This window comes from Fundulus heteroclitus, chromosome 20 (assembly GCF_011125445.2).
Source record: "Fundulus heteroclitus isolate FHET01 chromosome 20, MU-UCD_Fhet_4.1, whole genome shotgun sequence".
Taxonomy (NCBI): Eukaryota; Metazoa; Chordata; class Actinopteri; order Cyprinodontiformes; family Fundulidae; genus Fundulus; species Fundulus heteroclitus.
Window position 1 is genome coordinate 35,745,377 of NC_046380.1, and position 18,437 is coordinate 35,763,813.

The following is an 18,437-nucleotide window of genomic DNA, read 5'->3' on the forward strand; positions in this document are numbered from 1 at the left end:
CTTTATTATTGGGTCTTAATGCGATCGACCATCACAAAGCAGCAGAAGTAGAACAACGGTACATGGTTTCCAAAGAAGGAGCCGAATGAATTTTTATTTAGCGCCGCAGGTCTTTTGGGCTTTATGTCCATCAGCTTATCGAGACTGAAATCCTGACAGCTTTCTGCCGAGTCAGACTGGAGACAGGAATCTGTGAACAGGGATTTGTGAGTCAATACAGAGGAGTTTAGGTTCGGACTTTGACTAGGACATTCTGACGCCTGGACGTGTTTAGATGTCTGTCCCATCTGAGCGCAGCGTTTGTTCTCCGTGTTTCCTGCGTCCCCTTCATGGTTCGCAGCTGACTGTAAAGGAGACTTCCCGGGGTTTTCTATCAGGATTTTTTCCTGTATTTAGCTCCTTGAAGAACTGTGACCAGATTCTCTGCCCCTGCTAAGAAGAAGCATCCTCCCAGCATGATGCTGCCACCACCGTGTTTCACGGTGAGGATAGTGTGTTGATGTGCATTGCTAGTTTCCTGCATGCGCAGATTTTTTCCCCCGTAGGACAACAAGTTCAGCTTTGGTCTCATCTGATCAGGGCATGTTTGCTGTTGGTAAACTGTGACAGAGGACAGTTTACCGACAGGACCAACAGTTGTCCCCCGTGAGCAGGTTCTCCCAGCAGAGCGGTGGATTTCTACCTTTTCCTCCAGAATCGCCACGGGCGCGGCTGCCTCTCTAAATCACGGGACGTGCGCCTCATGAGTTGCATGCGTGAGAGAATGCGCGGCCTTGTTAACTCTTTCCCTCATTTTAATTGGACAGGAGAGCTGCTGCGGCGGGGGTGGGGGTTCTGGAGTGCGTCGGATTGTCTGCGGGCCTCTGTTTGGTTAAGGCCGTGTGTCCATTGTCTCTGATGCCCCAGCTGGGCCGAGGTATGCCTCCATGCTCCTGAAATAGACGGACAGCTGAGGGCTGCCATGCATACCGAGGGCAGGGCTGGCCGCGCAGGCCGAGGTCCTCTGACCCGCACCGCAACTTAGCACAATGAGAGATGGGGCATTGTCTGGAGCCAGAGCACAATGTCGGAGGCCCCAGACCCCTAAACTGCTAAAAGACTGATTAACTCTGCTGTGTGTTACCGTCGCCTGTGTGTGTGTGTGTGTGTGTGTGTGTGTTGGGGTGGGGGACTGATGGAGGGGAGAGGGGAGGGGGAGTAATTGGGGCTTTAGAGTGTGTTTGTGCCACGCGTCTGCCCGTCTCCACTGCGCTGAGCTGGCGGCTAAGACCTGAGCCCACACAGTTGCTGCAAGGTATTGTGGGCAGGCATGAAGCGATTACAGAAATATCCACCCGGCGACGAATGCTTTGATCCAAAACGAATCTGCGCTTCACCCCTCCGAGTTTAGGTTACTTGCTACAGCAATAAAACGCCGACCTTTGGGAACCGAAAACAGCCGCTTTACAGGGAAACGCGGCGAGAAATACAGGGGAAACCGTGTTAGAGAGCTGAAGGGCTCTGCGAGGACACGGCAGGAATAAAAAGCACATTTCAGCAGGGGAGGAAATGACCATAGGGTGGGCCCCCTTTTATGTCTTTCTGCTGTAGGAATTACCGATGAGTCTTCACTCATCAGTACTTTTCTCTTTTTACACTGCCGTCAGCTAAAATCAGAAAGCTAACCTTCAAGTTAAGGCGTCAAAAGAGGATAGAAAATTATTATTCACTCAATTATTATTCACTTTTTTTGACTAGTTTTAAGTGGGAAAAGGAGTTTTGATTCAAAAAGCCGTTCATCGTCTCCATTTGGTCCTGCTTTTGTGGTTTACAATGCGATGCAACACGACCCTTGAGCTTTTTGCACATTTTGTGACGTTAAAACCTCAGTCTTCAAACTCTTAAATGTAAAAGTGTCACATTCAGCATCTTTTTTTTTATTCGTGTTTCACCTCTTCATCTTTTGACAAACCACACTGGCAGCATCTTTACCACACTTTAGAGTGCTTCCTCATAGCTCGGGGCCGTTTTTATTCACTGTAAGCCATTTAAACAGTGAGAGATGGAACAGTCTGATACAAACTTTACTACGACCTTTACGGGTCACCTTGCTACTAATAAGACTGAAAACAGCTTATGCAGTGCCTTGTGAAAATGTTAACATCCACTAGGCTTTTCCACGTTGGCTCAAACTAAAACCACCAACCTCCATGGATTTTACTGAGAAGTGAAAGGTAATGAGGTCAAAAACGGTTTCGACGCGCTGTGTGTGCTTTTGCTGTCTTTCGGCCTCTTCCTTTCACTATCTGCTCCCTCCTTTCTCTCCTCTCAGCCTCGCTCGGCCCTTCCCTCCCGTTTCAAACTCTCCTCAGAGACCTACCGGCGTTTGAAGACATGTCGCTTCGGTTTTTTTAAACATGAAAGAAATGTCTTACCATTGACAGAGAAGCTGAAATCTTCTGAATCAGTTTTACTCGTCCAGCTAGTCTTGATTTACACGGCAGACTGTCGGCATGCACCTGAAGCGACGGGGTGGACGGCATGCGGTCTGGTTCCAAATGTAAATGTGTTTGGGCCCAGGGAGAAGTGGAAGTACATAAACGTGTCATGTCTTTAGTGTTAAGCAGCGATTCCCTGCAGGTCAGTGATTTGTGCTTCATAGACACGGCTCCACTGCTGCTCACTCAGACGGCCCTGCTGTGTCTGCTTCCAGGGCTTAGTGTTTGCATTATAATTTTTTAATTGTGTAAATGTGTGCTATAATTTAATAGGGAAGCGGGCAGAGGCTTCAAGTAACTATACAAAAACTTTGTTTGTTTATTTATTTATTTATATTTAAAAGGGGACAGTGTACATTAATCAACATTAAAACAATGTAAATGTACCCGAGTTAGCTAAAGAGTGCTAATTTTCATCGGTAGTTCCCCAGCCAGGTGTAAAAAAGGCAACCTTAAAAATAATCACAAGTATAAAATCACAAGATAAAATTACAATGCCAATGACATAAAAAACATTATGGTTAAGAAATACAATTCATGTAAAATAATTATAAATTATTTAAATACACACAGAAAACCTTAGTGCCCACAAGTTTGGCTCTCTACAAGCCATTTTTTGCATTCTTTTTGAATGAAAAGAATGACAAAGACTCTCTGATGGTTTCTGGCACTGTGTTCCATTGTTGAGATGCTCTTACAGAGCATTACCTTAATTAAGTAGAAATGTTGGTTATTTATATTTTACTGGAGTAATTATTTTTTAGCCTACTTTTTACTTGTACTCCTTCCATTTCCGTGCAGTTATCTGTACTTTCTACTCCTTTACATTTTGAATGTAGTCTCATTACTTCTATTTTATTTCAGCTTGTGTTCGTTCTGGCTTGTCAATAAAAAACAAAAAAAATGTTCAGATAAATAACACTACCTGAACAAAGGGATTTTAATTGTGGTTGCAGGCTGTACTGCACCAAGTTATTTGTCAAATGCCTCAACAAAGATTTACGAAGAACATTTTCCTTTTTTTTTTTTTTCATGTTTTGATCAACCGCCAGGATTAATCATTCATTTTGACAACACTGTCTGCTGTATAGAGACAGCCATACAGGGGTGATTGTTATAAGAGGGTAATGCACTCATTTTCATGTCCAGTTTTCATTTCTGTCGCTACGCTTGGATGTTCATTGACATTCCAATAACAACAAGTAAAAGGTTATTGATAATATGTCTCTGAAGTTTGACTGTTTGCACCAATATTTATAGACAACCAGACGTCAGATTTTCTGCTCTATGAAACCGATTTTGATGCTCTATATTGCACCTATTTAGACCTTTAATATATTTGCATAGTACTAAATGGTTTGTTTTCAATGGACATAGATGTGGTTGAAACAGCAAATCCCATTTTTTTTTAGTATTAACATAATAGTAATATATTAATTCTTTAAGTAGTTTTATATCCCAACTTTTATATTTTTACTTGAGTAAAAGGTTTCAGTTGATTCATCTACTTCTACAGAAGTAATTTTAAATCCTGTTATCTTTACTTCTACTTGAGTAATAGATGTGAAAACCTTTAGGGGTGGAACATCTCTCTGACTTTGCAGACAGCGTGTAGCTTTAAGGTAGTGGTGTGTACGACTGCACCACCATGCAGCTGAGGCACATTTTGAAGGTACTACTTTATTAGCTTTAATTTTAATTTACATTTAAACATAAATGTTATGTCAAAAATTTGTTATATATATATATTTTTTTATCTACAATCAGCCTGTCTTGGCATTACAGCAATAAGATCCTTCTTATAATTTCTGACCAGCTTTTTACCATTCACTGATATTTCTATTTCACCTTTTCTCTTATCTGTCTTATTTAAGTCGGGACTCTGACTGAGCCGCTCCAAAATGTTAGAACTACTTCCAGTCAGAATAAAATTATTAATTGTTTATTTTACAAATTAGTCCAGCTTTTTTTTAAATAAAATAAAATAAAAACAACTTGAGTTTAAAATGACTCTGTCTCAATCTTGCTGCTTATGTGAGAATTAAGATTTGAGATAAGCAAACCCAGTTCTGTGCAGAACGACTAACAGTTAACATCCCGTCTCTGCTCTTGGTGGTAGATGACCTAAAACTCTTGATGCCCAAAAAGGTCAGCTCGCTGCTGGAACATCAGCGAACTGTCAGGGGCCCCAATCTTCAAACCTCTGCCCGGACATTCTGCGTCCGAGGCCTGCTGCATCGCTTTGGTTCATCTCTCCTTGTTCAGCACCATTTACAAAAGAAACTGCGCCAACATCTAGCAGTCACAAGCGATGTAAAGCCGGGCCTCCCCTGATTTTGAGGAGCCGTAAGGAGAGCCGCTGCTCGGAGAGGTCAGCTGTTGCGGGGAGCTGCAGCAGCGCAGAGAGATGTGCAGGGCGGACGATGCAAGCTTTGCATGCACTCCTCTGTCTGTTTGTGTGGGTGTGTGTGATTACGGGGGCCCGCGTTTGTGGACTTATTTAAAGCGAGCAGCTCTGGGGACTTTGGGAATGGTCTCCTCCTCGCCTGTTATCAGCATGCCAGCTTTTTCAAGAGGCGCACCAAGTGACACGGTACACAAACCAGCCTCTGCCGCCATGAAGAGACCCTCGTCCCAGAATAGCTCCCGGCCCGCTCTATCTGACTGATGCCCAAGAAAAGTTGCAGCCATCACGGCAACACCTCTCCGGCTGCCACGGCAACAGATAACGGCTTCAACCGGGATGACCCCCCCTCCCCACGGGAAGACATCGCTCCACAAAGTGTGTCTCTGCAAAACCGGGAACTTTCTCACATTAGTGCTGTTACAAAAAGCAGCATTTAGATTGGCCTTATCGGTCTGTAAACAGGCTGGTGTTTTTCCACTGTTTAACTTGAATATTTAATCTTTTTTTTACCTGAGTATGCAGTGTCATCAATAACTGTGCAATACTTACTTACTCCGGTATTTATTTTTACTTTTATTTCGGCCCGTCCAACAAAGCTCCATTTCAGTTGCTTTAGAGCCAACTTAAGATTAGATTACTATTTTTTCTTTTCTTTGCCATACTTTCTGTGTAACTCCGTCTGTGTTTTTGCCACTGTCACGCCTGAAATTCCCCCACTGTGGAACAAAATAAAAAAAGGAATTTCTCATCTTATCTTTTGTAATGTGACAGAAAGAAGAGAACAGGTGTGAAAAGGAAGGAAAATGATAAAAGGCTTTTCAAACAAATGCTATACAAAGATCTGAAAAGTGCGGCATGGATTTGTATTCATCTTTTATTAAATCACGTGGAATTGATTTTCTGAGTGAAAAAAACAAACAAACAAAAAAACAGCTGTTTTGTGAAGGCCTCGGAGGTTTGTCAGAGGACATTAGTGAACAAAGAACATCAAGAAGACCAAGGTCCCATGCTTTGAACATCTCACAGAGCAAAGTTCAATCCATCACCTGAAATGCACAAAGTGTGGTATACCAAAACAAGCCAAGCTGGACAACAACATTTTTAATCTGGCCTTCATGGAAGATTGACCAGGAAGGAGGAAAGTAGAGTCAAGCCCAGCGTTGTTCAGACACCCGGCAGATTTAGGTGTAAAGTAGTCTTTGATTTGACCAACATGTTTCTTCTGACTGGAAGCAATAGGACCCTTTTGGAGAGGCCAAGCCACCAGATTTCATCAGTCAGACAGAGAATATGTGGCCAGAGGTAAAGATGAGGGTGATGGCATGGAGAGCTTTCGGCCTCACAGACCTGGAGCTCATCGCCGAGGACAAATCGTCAAACTGGAAACGGGCAAAAAGGTGGTGGGAAATTAGAAGACGGGTTTGATTGTTGTAAGGAAAGAAAAAAAATTCCATTCATTGTTTAGAAGGCTATAAATAGTTTTTAGTAAATAAAAAAAATCATTTGAGAGATGACTGTCTCATTTCTAATCACAAGCAAACTTCTTGGCTGAATGAAGATGATCTTAAATGTAAATCTGCCAGGGCTATGTATAATTTAGGGCCTAACTGTCGGCTGACGTCCTTTAGATCAAAGTATATATTCATGTTTTTAGAATGGTCCGCTCACTCTTACTCCGATGGAAAATCTGTCTGACCTTAAAGCTTATGCTCAAAGACGCTCTCCATCCAATTGGGCCATTTTAAACAGAGAATGGGCAAAAGTTTCAGTCTCTAGACATGCAGAGCTTGTAGGAAGCAAAAGCTGGTTCTACACAACGCACCAGGATTAAAGTGTATGCTGCACTTTCCAGCAGCATACACTTTAATCCCGTTTGTAAAATAAAACAGAAACCATATATTTTTTCTCTTCCACGCTTATCCTTCTTTTTGTTGCTTTTGCATTTTATGACGTCCTTATGAAACACGGCGGAGTTTGCGCCTCGTGAGGTGACGCGGTGGGAAAAAATGCTTCCTGCGAGGATCTGTGCGTCTGTGAGGAGTCAAAGCTCGCTTCGGCCCCGGTCTACATGTACGGCCATCAGAACCGAGCTCCCTGTCAGGAATGCTGGACTCTGGCTTTGTCTATTCTGAGAAACTCTGGTCCTCTTCCCTCCCACTCCATGCTGCTCTGTCCCCCTGCTCCCACAGCAGGCACCAACCCCCCGCGTTGAAGGTCAGAGCAAAAAAAAAAAAACGCCACACACACACATTTACAGCGACTATGGCCTAAAACGTAACCCGTGACTTTATCAGAGTAAAGCTTCTTCAGGTTTATCTGTCAGACCGTGGAGCTATATCCTCAGATTTTCTCATCATGGCTCTGCTGGAGCAAAGTAGAACAAATGTGATGTATAATGAGAAGAGTGTTATAATAATCCCCCCCCCCCCACTGATGAGTAGAAAGCGGGTGTTTTATGGCGTTAACTTTACTTCTTGGTGATTCAGGAGCCACGCGCCATCTTTTCTCTCTATTAATAAAACGCTGTGTATTTATAGTAGCCTGTTTAATGCCACGCAGCTCCTGAAATAATCTCTTCTAAGGTTGCAGCCGCACAATAGCACACATCCCTGGCAGCTCCTGACATCACCAACCCGCTGGGCCGACTCTCTGGGGGGCAGGAGCTCCACAGCATCAAAGTCAAACCACAGTGAGCTCATGTTTGTTCAGGAGCTTCGGAGTTTTAGAGCGAACTAAGACTCAAAGTCCAGCTTGGGACACAGAATCCTCGTCCGAAATGAGAATGATGCTCTGTCGGGAGTGAAAAAAAAACAACAACAACAACCACCCGATAAATCCTCCCCCGACAGAGATGCTCCCGGATCAATTCCCAGCTCTCTCCTGCTCCCTCCCCAGTGTGTACAGTGCACGAAATATCTGGGATACAAAAATAGCCGGCTTGGGGTTAGCGCTATGACAAAAACGTAGCTTTCCTTTTGTGTCAATTGAGACAGAGGCTCCGCACCAATGGGCTGCGGAGGAGGTGGCATATGCTAATGAGGGACAGATGTCCACTGATCGTGACCTTGAGGAGCAGACTATAAAGCGGGACACATCTGAGGGAGGTGTCACTGTGCGGTGGCCGGGCTGCGGTCAGCGCACCGCGTCTCCGCGCTGTTTGGACGCTTGGCTTTCAGCCGTTTTTACACGCAGGTCTTCCACACTTTTAAAGATTGGTACAACGCCTCAGTGTCATACTCAGCCTTTTTAAGTAGTAGTTGTTTGTTTTTTTTTTCTTTTAATAGACGTTTACATTTTTATGGCCCAGTTGGTGATGGAGGACATTCGGCGCTCCAGAAATCCAAGGCCTGAACGCAGAGACTTGTTTTCTGACCAAAGGATTTCCACAGCTGGCCCCCGGGCCCCCGGGCCCCCGGGCCTCTCCGCCTGGCCGGCGCGTCTCTCTCCGAGGTGAAGGAGTTTGGGGAAGGCGGCGTTTTTTACGAACAATCTGGAGCGGATCCTCTCACGGTAGGCCTCCTTTGAAGCGAGGCGTCGATAGTTTGGCACGAAATCAATCGTTTAGGTCTGAAGTGCACGCTTTAAAATCCAAGTGAGGATATAACCGTGTTAAAGTTGTGAAAGTTAGAACATAAAAACGGTTACGGTGTGAACAAAATTAAGATTTGTGGTAAAACAAATAAAAACTATGTTTAATGTATTGCCTGTTTTTTGTAAAAAGTAAAACACAATATCATGTGCATTTATATGACACTTGATTTATCGCATCTATGACATTCTATGTAGAATTTATTCTTTTACCTTATTTTGCACATTTTCAATTTAATTTACTTTATTCATTTAATTACGACATTCAATTAGAAACCTGCTAAACTTTCTTGAAAATTCTTAATAAATATATTTAGTCAAAGGCATAATCTGCTGTGAAAACACAGCCCTCTGCTGTGTTTTTTAGGTAGGAAACCCGTAGAGGAAGAAGCCTTAAGGCAGAACCTGAGGAACTCACAGGCTGGGCGTTTATTCTGCCTCCTTCAGTCGTCCAGATCTCCCCGGCCTCTTGGTTGATCCCTTTATCCTTGTTTGCTTCCTCACAGTGATCGACCCGTGGCCGTTCGGACGCAGCCTCATCTGAGCCGTAGACGCTGCACGGCCTGCACGGTGAGCCTGAGCGTCCCTGTAACCCGAGGTGGTAACTCCCCTTCACAGTGTTTCCATGTTTCCCTCAGAAGCAGGATTAAGTGACAAAGATCACGTGGGATCTGGACCCATGTCAGGCTGCGAGATGGCTTTGGGTCACGCATCACAATAACCAAATGTCACGTTTCTCCTCAGACCTCCTCATGGTGAATCCGTACAATCAGGACCCGACATGGAGGCCATCGGTGCTCCGGATCATTTCTGCAACGACTTTATGTTCAGTGAGTTCAAGCACGCACTTAACAAACACACATGTACAGATAAACACACAAAGAACATGTATGTGGAGGCAGGTGCAATCACACGGAGCGTACAGCAACCTGTTCTTATTCCTCAATATGTCAATCACAGAAGTTCTGACATGATGCACGCTGCAAATATTACTGTACGGGTTTTTTAAAAATCAATAAATATTAAACAGTTTAAAGTATTATTATAATTACATTTGCCCTTGCCTAGTGCTTTTTATAATTGCCGCGGCCGCCTAACTCGCCGTCGGAACCAGATGTGGTCTTTGGTAACATTAATTTCATTAAGTCTAATTCTTCTTAAGAGAATTATCTAATTCTTCAACTTTTGAAGAGCAAATCTACCATGACACTGCAGGTCAACCAGACCCACCATTTAGCCGGCCACCTGGTGTATTTTTTTTATGTTGTTAAAATTTAATTTTATCTTTTAGAAATGATAATCCTTTCTCTGTGCATTTCCTTCCTTTAAGAATGCTGTGTGTGACATCATCATTTTATGCACCTGTCATGATCTCTTTTTTTTTTTTTTTATTGACCGTTTTTCAACACACCTCATATTATCAAGATTCTTAAATTGGCACGGGGCTTGTGCCTTTTCACTCTCTAGTCCTTTTTATTATTTTTAATAAGAGTTTTCTTTAAGCTTTTCATGATTTCCACCATGTTTTCGCAGCAGCATTTAGTAACTAAATTATAGATTACATCTATAATTTAGTTACTCTAAGTCTGAAAGGGAAATTATCGTACCAGAATAGAAAACAATAGATATCCTTTATTTCCCCGCGGTGGGGAAACTCAGGTGTACCAGCAGCAAAGTGAAAGACAAATGGAAGCAAGCAGAGCCACACCAAGCTAAAATATAATAAGAACAATAAGGAATAATAAACTATACACTGTAAATTTACAACTCAAAGATACTGTGCTGTTTTAATGTGTTAAACTATTTCATCACTTTTTTTTTTTACATAGAGCAGTTTGGAAGACAAGCTCATTCAAGTAATGAGGCATTTATCAATGACAATATACAAAAGAACCAAATAAGACAAAATATTACATTTTGTCCTGTTCCCTAAAAGGCCGGCTGAAAAAAGGAATATGGTCCCAGGAATCAGAAACCTTCCCATAAAAAAACAAGTTTTATATATATATATATATATATATATATATATATATATATATAAACCCTGAAAAATGTGAATGAGAAACAGATGAAAGTGAGACGTGCCTTTATCAAACACTTTTTCTCACCCAAGTTTTCCTTTCTTTCTTCTTAAGGAGGACGTGACGGACTGGCTTGTTGAGCAGGTGAGGGGTGCACCGTCTGCTTTCTGTGTTCCTTTAGTTCATCGGCTCAGATAATATTCTCTGATTGTAATTTCCTGACGCTCCGGTTTAGTGAAAGCAAACTTCATGTGAGTGACAGCTGTTTAAAAAACTGCACCCAGCGAGACACAAGAGGGCAAATGATTTGGTCTCCCTCCATTTCTTGTTCCTCTCCTTCCTGCTTCATGTGGGCCAGGATGAACGTCTGCTGATGAATGCTTGGGTTAATCTTGATGAGGGCAGCTCTGTCACTGCCATCAGCTCAGGATCTCTGCTCTTTGTCGGCTGCAGCTCTGCAGCTCAGGGCCGCCATGGATCCACTTCACAAAACAGAAACGGCGGAAACAAATAATAATTAAAAAAAAAGAAGCCATGAAACGGACCTTAATAGATTGTGAGCCAGACCTTTCAGCTTTTTCTTCTCATGGGTGAAATTTGTTCAGTGATTTATTGTTGTTTACGATGTTTTTTAGGGAAATGAAATTAATCCCTGCCTTCTTCAGAGAAGAAGTTTTTAAAATAACTGTTTTTAAAAAAAAAACTGGATTTGATCTCGGTTAATTCAACACAGGCTCCAGACAGTTTAAGAGGAATAAACAGAAGTGAGTGTGTGCCTTCCTCTTAGTCCCAAAGACCAGCAGCAGACCAGTGCAGACAGTTTAAATGTGTCGGTGTTGTGGATTTAAACACGGCGAGCATCGGTCAGACGGGCCGGAGGCAGTTAAGACTTGCAGTGATGTTTAGGGCAATGATCACATGAACATCACTTTAAGTCTGTGCTGGCTCCGCTCCCCTTAACCTCATGGAGCTCACACACGGAGAAAAACGGCGAGGATAAAACAGGCCATGAAATGACCTCCTTACAGTTGAAGTGTTTGTTTTCTGGGATAAAGAAGATGTTTATTCACTTTGTTTGATTTTTCTTCATTTCTGATTTTTTCCTCCTCCTTCTTGCAGGACAGATGTGACCGAGATGATTAAACATCTCCGCAGCTGGCCTCCCCGGATGCCGGCATCGGTACTGACCGGACCCACGGGCACGGCAAGGTGAGGTTTGATTCCTCCGGTTCAGCTTAAATACAGGATTACAGAGCTTTAAATGTAGAGCTGCACCGATCAGTGGATCCGTTTCTAGATGGTGCCTATTTTCCATTTTCTCTGAGGTCTGAGCAGCCCAGTCCAATATGGACTGGGTCTGATATAAGGGATGCAGCTTTGAGCAGCCAGGAAATAAAAGAAATTAGATTACAACAATTTATTCATCAACAGGTGTCCCCAACTGTTATCAGATTATTGCTAAAAAAAAAAAAAAAAAGTGCATCAAAGCACCTGCTGTGCATTGGTGCGCAGATACTATTCTCAGTTTTAATGTTTTAAGGAATAAAATCTGATTTCTTAGCATTTGACTCGCTGGTGACTGATGATTGGTGCATGGCTAACTAAATTAAGCAGCAAAATAAAATATAGAGTTCAGTAAATGAAACACCAGTAAACATTTATGACTAAGTTATCCAATAATTAATGCCGATAACTATATTTGAATGCTATTTCTTTTTGCAGCACCAGGGAAAAGCATCATGCTTCAATCCCTTCCGTATAATCTATTTATAAAACTTTTCTTTTTTTTTTAAATCTCCCCGGCAAACATTTGCACAAAATAGTTGACTAAATTCTCACAGTTCATTTAGAGGCTGGATCTAAATCTAATCTAATGACTGGATCTTATATGTCGTCCTGCACACTGCAAAAACAGAACTAAAAATAAGTAAACTTTTTTTGAAATTACTGTATTTGTCCTTGATTTGAGCAGGTAAATAAGATTATTTGCCAATGGAAGGAGTAATTTTACCCCTAGAATAAGATAATTAGATATAATGCACTTGAAATAAATTAATGGAGATGAGTTCTTCCTATTTTAAGTGCAAACATCTTATTCCATTGGCAGATTATCTTACTTACCTGCTCAAATAAAGTAAAAATACACTCATATCAAGAAAAGTTTAACTTATTTTAGTTCTGTTTTTGCAGTGCAATGGTTTCCTGTCAGTGTTATAAAGATCTTCAGGACACCCTGAGGCGCTCCAGGATGGAGTCCTGATGAAACTGGGGGGCCAGACCTTCATGGAGCTATTTGGGGGTGAAAACACGCATCTTTTCACCTCCCTTTGCTTTAAAAGCTCTTGATCGCTGACGTTCCCATGCGTAGGAAAGTCCTTGACCCGCAGCTCCAAGACGCCCCCCCCCCCCCCCCCCCCCCCGCTGCAGTTGCTCCTCTGAACAGGTTTAAAAACACCACGCTCGGCCGCGGGTCCTCCTCCCTGTGATACTCTACACCTTTGCGTTCACTCCCCTGCCGAAGAATGAGCGGCATGCAAGGGCAATGCCATCGTCGTGTGTGAGGCGTGTGCTTGCCCTTGTATGGTTAGCCGGCATGTGTGTGGCCCCGCTGTTAATAAGCCACCCCCCCACCGGCCCCATTCGCCCACGTCACGCTCGCAGGTCTCTGTCCATTCTCTGCCTCCGCTCTTTCTAATTTGAACAATGCCCGACGGCGTCCTCAGAACCAGGAGGTGACATGTGTCAGCGCAGCAGCTGCTCAGGCCCTCCCTAAAAATACTAACCCCTCCCTGGATGCCCGATGGCCCCGGGCCCCTTTTGTCCACGGCACCTGTACTTCTGAGCGGGGCACATTGATGGGATGAGTGCTGGGCGGCGGAGGATTAAAGCTAGCCGTCCGACATGTGGCTCTGGGTCCTAAATAACCGCCAACTCTCACCTTCGAGGGGCGCCCGGTACAGAGCCATGTTAGAAATGCAATCAGCTCCCCCTCCTTCGCTCGCCTCCCTCTCCGGCCCTCAATGGGAGGTTCTCGACCAATAATGCCGCGGGTTCCTATTTAGGGCTGCGAGAGCCCTTCCAGCTGGGACCAAATCAATCTGGCAACCCAGTTTGTCTTCACATAAAACCAGCTATGGGCGTATGACTTCATGTGTAGGATTAGATATGACGGAGCGGGTCGCAGCAGCGTTAGGAGCCAACAATCAGGCACCAAGGAGGGGGCAATAAATAAACGGGGAAGTCCCGGGGAAAACGTCTCTGACCTACTTGCTCCCAGCGCTTCCAAATGGACAGAAAGTTGCCCTGACAGCCTCATTAGATACGATTACCCCGTTTTCACAGAAACGCCTGTCTCTAGTTACAACGCCGGACCGAAGCTCACACCAACCCATCGCTTCCATGCAGGAGAAAAATAATGCCTTTCGTCACATTCGTCCCCTCGCCGCTGTTTGGATGAATGTCCCACAGCCCGGTGCGGTGAAGATCTTTCGTAATTCTGCTCTGGTCGGAGCAGCTAAACATCTTACATCGCTTGCTTCCCTGCTTTTAGGCCTTGTTCCTGCGTTTTTAATCGGGTTGAGGTCGTTATTCTAAAAGCTAAATGTTAGTCGGCTTTTTTTGGGGTGAAGTTGAAGAAGTTTGAGGTGGTTCCTCTCCATCTCTCCACCCAGTACCACCGTCAGCTAAGAAGCCCACAGCATGGTGCCGCCACCACCGTGCTTGACAGTTTGAACTGCGGTATCTGCTTTGAAAGCCTCACAGCCTCTACTTAGTATGCAGATAGTGTGCAGAAAGGTAAATCTCTGACTCCTCTGACCATGAAGTTGTTCTTTCTTACGGTCCTCTCAGAGATGCCGATGATGTTAAATCTACCGGCAGATTAACGGACGGCTCTAGCCTTAATGGTTTCTGGGCTGTTCTTTAACAGCCTAACCAGTTTCTTTATTCTAGGTCGTATTATCCGTCCATCCTGGGAAAATGTCAGTTCAGACGCATCATTAAAATCTCAGAATTAGAGAGTTTTCTTCATTTGTTCCCATCAACAACATAAATTGTTTTTGTTTTTTTAAGTTTTTGTAATGAAACCTAATTGGAGAGGAACAAACCCCAATGGTCTTAGCAATTTTTTTTTTAAATACTTAGTTCGTCAGTTGTTTGGTGAAGATTCTCAGTCATCCAGGTCATGATCAAGCCAAAAAAAAAGGTTAAAAAATAAAACAACTGACGTTTCACCTCCCATCCAGGAAGCTTTCTCATTTCAAAATGTCTGGAGTAATGTGGAGTTCCAACCTTTATCTGCTGGCGAGGCCTTTTTAGAGCTTAGATTCACGTGTAAATTCACCTGGAACTGGACGTTAGACTCATCGTTTGTTAGTTTGTCAACTTATATTTACGCGGGACTGAAAGCTAAAAATGCTCAAGTCCTTTAATTCCTCCCTGCACTTCAAATCCTCCATGAACTCATTTTTATTCCTTTATTTAAAGAGGTGTCCAACAAATTAAACATTTCTGAACCTTCTGCAATGTCTTCAACAGAACAAATTAAACAAAAAAAAATAATGAAAAAGTGAACCGTGTGCTGAGCTCTGTTGCAACTGAGAAAGAGCTAATCCCTCTGAAGGAGGAAGGGAGCGGAGGGCTGGAGGACGCTCCCAAGAAAACAGAGGTCAAGTGGAAAAAGCTGGAGAAGAGGCGGGTCGTCCTGAGAGCTGCTAATCAACACCAACACCCCAGCAGGAAGCAGCAGATATCCATGATAAGAATTCAGTGGATGTGTAGACTTTCAGGCAGATTTAAATCCTTATCGCTAAAAACTTTTTTTTTGGCTGCTCCAACTGGAGACCCCATAGTGATTACTGCAATAAAGCATAGAAACATGCTGACTTTTAAGGAAGCTACTGGAGCAGCTTGGTGAGGGTAGGTGTGACCTGGTGGGGGATGCAGCGCTGGGCGAGGAGATGGAGAACAGAGGCCGCTCTGAAGAACTGGATTCACCATGAGACTGACAGAGGACAAGAAGGAAAGGTTTTCTAGGCGCTTCGGTCCAAGATGTGCTTTCTGTGGGATGTCAACTGACGGCACAGAGCAGAAGTCAAAGTGAAAAGGAGGGAAAAAAGCCTAGAAAAAAAACAACCCAACTTTTAAAAGTGTTATGGTAAACGCTGGGTTCCTATTTAAACCATTTCAGATGATTCTCTTGGCTTAATTTGGCAAACACATCGTCAATTTAGCTTCCAGGGGAAAACATTTTTCAGTTTACTTGAAAAAAAAAACAATGATTTCAAACCTTTAACTCAAAGCTTCATTGTCTTTTTTTCCCCTAGGCACTGACTGGACCAGAGCAGACGTAAGACGCTCTAAACCAGGGACCACCTACCTTTGTGACACTGAGAGCTACTTCACCGGCACTGTGTCATACCAAGGGCTACCTGTACTGACCTTTGAACTACAAGAGTCCAAGCTCATCTTAACTTTACGTACTATAAATATATATTTAATGCTTTTGGCATTTTTAAATCTATGTAAATACAAGTATGATTAAGAAGGAGGAGCAGCTGAATAAAATAGCATTTTTCAAGTGCAGCTCACTGGATGGTTTTTGCTGTTCGATCATTTTTAACTGAGGAGAGGATATTTAAGCTTCAAAGGTAGGCGATTTTGGTTTAGACGGAGCAAAACCCCAGATTCTGTAGAAAAATCTAGCAAATAAAAAAAAAAGATCCAGGATTCCCGCTGTGATCCCCGTGACGCAGAGTATGGGGCTGCTGTGGTTACACCACAAGCAGAGCCAGGCCCGCCGTCTGCAGCGCGGCTCATAATGCTGCAGAACGGAGCGACGTGACCTTTGGAGGAATTGATTAAAATTAGCCAGCAGGCTTATAACAAGAACTAAAATTAGACAAGGCTGGGTGTAATCCTGTGCTGAAAAGGAACTCGCACAGCCATCTCATGTGATGTCTCATGTGGTTCTCAGAGACTGTGGCTGTGTGTAGGCCGCTAATAAACATGTCCGTCCTGCGCATCTGATGCAAAGCCCCGCACCGCAGGCCGACATTACAGCGCTTCAGACACACCAAAATAAAGATTTTAAAGACACCGCTTGGGACTTGACTTTTTTTTGTTTTTTGTTTTTTTGTGGGAGCAAGTTGTTCAGGGAAGACATTCTGAAATTTACATTTTCTTTAAGTTTAGTAGAACCTTAAAAAGCTCTGGAAAAAGTATATTCAAGGTGGAGCCAAGGGATTAGCAGAGAATCGGTTTCAGAGGTGGCTAAAACGCACTCGGATGAAAAACATACGTGCTGTTTCTGTTTCTGTCAGTATTTTCTATGATTGAGACGCTCATCACGCCGTTTAATTGTTGCTTTGTGCAACAATCAGCGGGACCTCGGCGTTTAGCCTGAGAATGAGCAGGAGTCAGACAGCCCAAGTCAAATTCTCTGATTTCCAAATAGAGTTCATTTAGGCTGCAGTGACAGGTTGCCTGTCTGCCTCCATCCTTCCACTGGTAAAAGGAGGCAAACGCTCAAATGAGAATAACTACAGGCACATCTCAAAATGATGCCGTTTGGTGATGGTATTTGGAAAAAACAAACAGGAGTTTTTAAAATCAAACGGCACCTTCAGTCGGGTTTCAAGAGGCTGCGCTGCTACCTCTGTTCTAAATGCTTGAATTTAAATGATGTGCTTAAAGCCTGGGATTCAGATAAATTGACACCATGGATTTTTTTTTTTTTTTTAAATAGCATTTCCAAACAAGCCGTCTCTGAGTCAGCAGAATGCAGCAGGTTTAGGTGGCTGGAGTTAGTCCCACTTTTTCTTGAGGTGCCAACAGGTGAACCCCAATGCTCAGTCTTAGGACAGATCCTGTTAATCTGCATTATCAATCTGTGCCTAAACCAATAAAGTAACTCCTACCACCTTAATGTGAATGCAGAGGCATTTTAATTTCTACAGTCCACCTTTGATGCAGTGTAGATCAATGGAAGCTGAATTTAAACACTTAAAAAAAGCATTTTTTTTTCACATTTATGTTTTCTTGGAGAACATGCCCTTAATCAAAACTCCCCCAAATAAAACTCTCAAGCTGGTCACTGGTTCCAAGAACCAGGGAGCAATGATTGATGTAGACTTTCTGTTAAAGTTGCTCTTAAACATTTGATCTCTAAACTAACAGTGAAGCTCATTTTGTATCACAGAGACAAACCGTGTTTCTGCCTCAGAGCTGAAACGCTGAGACGTATCCCTGGTTGTAGTCGCCTCAGCCACCGCTGTCAGCTGCATCAAACACTTGGTATAGTTGAATGAAAGGCGATGTACACACTGGATGACTGGTTTGATAGGCTCTTAGTGGCTTGGTTCCTACTTTTTTTAAGCTGTTATTCCTTACAAGGAAATACATTTTTTTTATTTCTCTGCTCTTTGTGTTCAAACTGAAACAGGAAAAGGTTTTCAGTTTTTCTGCAATCCCCCTCCAATCTGCACTGAAATCGACAGAACTGCTTTCGGTCTTCTGCTTCATCTTAAGAAATGAACAATGGAAACCCTTCTAACAGACCTATTTTAAGCATTTGTACCATTCAAAATGTTTATATTACTACAACTACTACTGGATTTCATTCATCCAAAAGTTTTGCATTTAAAATATTTTGTCACCAATCCCGTCCACTGTGACGTGTGTGCAGTAGCCTTTTCTTGGCCCCTGTCAAAAAGTTCTTGATCCTAATGAATCTTTGACCTGGTTAAATAAACATTTAATAATTTACAAATATTAAAGATGTTCCTAAAGTTCTCTTTGGAGAAAAATCAATCAACGAAATATAATTGAAAGCTGAGGGGTAACAAAATCCAAGGCAGCCAATGGCCTCCAGCGGTCCATCCGTGGGTAACCTACCCTCAGTACAAAGCCAGCTGTCTGTTAGGGAAGACGGCATCATGGAGGAGG

The 18,437-nt window shown here is 43.1% G+C and overlaps 1 long non-coding RNA gene across 3 annotated transcripts; it reads left to right on the forward strand.

Moving 5' to 3' along the window:
* The first annotated feature begins 7,961 nt into the window (after positions 1–7,961).
* On the forward strand, positions 7,962–16,589 carry LOC110367695. Of its 3 annotated transcripts, XR_002427649.2 has the most exons (7): positions 7,963–8,394; positions 8,979–9,070; positions 9,217–9,302; positions 10,608–10,637; positions 11,613–11,702; positions 12,684–12,792; positions 15,818–16,589. It is a non-coding gene; the product is annotated as an uncharacterized LOC110367695 (long non-coding RNA). The 3 variants fall into 3 exon arrangements; XR_004933564.1 differs by having other exon boundaries at positions 7,962–8,394; positions 8,979–9,302; XR_004933565.1 differs by lacking the exon at positions 12,684–12,792 and having other exon boundaries at positions 7,962–8,394; positions 8,979–9,302; positions 15,818–15,953.
* The last annotated feature ends 1,848 nt before the right edge of the window (positions 16,590–18,437 follow it).